At 43.7% G+C, this 1,797-nt stretch overlaps 1 long non-coding RNA gene across 1 annotated transcript; it reads left to right on the top strand.

The window, feature by feature from the left end:
* Positions 1-276: 276 nt before the first annotated feature.
* LOC121976848 lies at positions 277-785 on the top strand. Its single transcript, XR_006110706.1, has 3 exons — positions 277-318; positions 407-487; positions 744-785. It is a non-coding gene; the product is annotated as an uncharacterized LOC121976848 (long non-coding RNA).
* The last annotated feature ends 1,012 nt before the right edge of the window (positions 786-1,797 follow it).

Genomic DNA, 1,797 nt, shown 5'->3' with positions numbered 1-1,797 from the left:
TGCCCTAGCGCCGGCAACCATTTTCCCTCTGCTCTAGTTCCGACTCACGGTCGCCGGTGCAAACCTTCGACCAAGGACCGAGCCGTGCCCTAGATCTGTCCTTGTGTACCACTGCCGACCGCCGGATCGGGCTGTTCCAGCCTCTCCACGCCGAGCCCTAGTTTCTCGGCGCCACTCCGATCGTTCTCTGCCCTAGCACTGGTCTGCCAGCCGTCCAGTGCCAGCCGCCAGCTTGTTATCGACCTGAGTCTCTGGTATTAAGGTTTCCAACAGCAGCTTCGTCGGGTTCTTGGTCATCGCAGGCGATTAGAGGAAGAGGTAAGGTGCTCAGGTTGTTCTGGGAATTTGGTTGTTGTTTGGATGTCGATTTCTTGAGCTTCATTTTGATCTAGACAGTGCATTGCAGGGCGTTTCTTGATTTCCAATAGCTACCTCTGTTCCGACAGCAAGTTGTCTTTGCTATGGATTTGTTGGGCTGTGGATTAAGGTATGAAGTAGGGAAATTGATTCATGTTGTTGATGAATTAGGTATGTATTGAATTAGGGCTAAATCAAGTAAGATACTATGATTGGTTATTTTATTGCAAGCCCTAATTCGAATGAATTAATTAGAATTGATTGAGGAGTTAAATGATCCAATTAGGGTTTATAATTGGATTTGAAATTATGTTAGTTTCTCGAGGATTTGATTTAGCTAATTGATGGGTATTTAATTAGCTAAATCTGTATACTATGTACTACAGGACTGTGACGCGAGATGAGCAACTCGACGTTGGATTTGGATCGGATACGACCCTTTCTATTGGAGGCGGGTACCTCTTGACTTATCTTTTATGATATTGTCTTTGGATATGCATAGTATTTTATAACTACAAGCAATGAACATGTTTGTCTTTGGTATGTCACTGTTTGATATCCATAGCATGTTAGGTTTGTCACCTGTGATGTATCCGTGCTTATATCTCGTGATTTGTTGCCATGATTATCTTGTTACCATGAGTATCTTAGTTTCTAGAGTGACATACCATGCTTACTGAGGTTAGGACTAGAATTTGGATTGTTGTTTCTAGCCTGTGTATCTAGATTATCTGATACTTAGGTTTTTGTGCCATATCAGATTTGTGTACCTCTATTTGTATATCATATATGATTCAGGTGTTTAGACCCTGATTCTTTGATCTGTGTATATTGTTGGTACATATGCTATGGAAGAAGGATATGATTTGGGTCTAGGTTGTTATACCTTAGAGGACTTGTATACCCTAGATCCGTGGATTTGACTTACTGATACTGTGGTACCCATATTATGTATATATGGATTTTCTATGTTGATCGGGATATTCCATACTTATTATGTTCGGGACATAGGGTTTTGATATTCTATCGACTGTGTACTCTAGATCTTGGTATGTGACCATCGCTTACCCATTTTGTATGTGTGGATATGGTTATGTTGATCAGTTTTGCTATGCATAGTGACATGCATCATGATTGCATCCTTGCGATTGTCGGCTCCTCTATGGTTGAGCCCATCGCCAGATGCACACACACCCACTCATGGTTTAGTGGCATATCAGGCAGGTGTGTTGTTTGGCTCCGTTGGTCATATGACCTAGCGTGGTAGCCGGATCAGTTCCTTCTGTTTGCTCCGGCATGTAGTGTAGCAGCCGTGACGGTGGACTCGTTGCTCCGTTGGTCGGGAGACTCGGCGTGGTAGCCGGCAGATATCCTCCCGTCATCATGGAGTTGAGAGCATTGAGCTCCCCTATTTATGATTTGGGGTCACGGGACAGGACA

Source organism: Zingiber officinale, chromosome 1B (assembly GCF_018446385.1).
Source record: "Zingiber officinale cultivar Zhangliang chromosome 1B, Zo_v1.1, whole genome shotgun sequence".
Taxonomy (NCBI): Eukaryota; Viridiplantae; Streptophyta; class Magnoliopsida; order Zingiberales; family Zingiberaceae; genus Zingiber; species Zingiber officinale.
The sequence above is the reverse complement of the archived record's forward strand: the minus strand, read 5'-3'. Positions and strand labels throughout refer to the sequence as shown.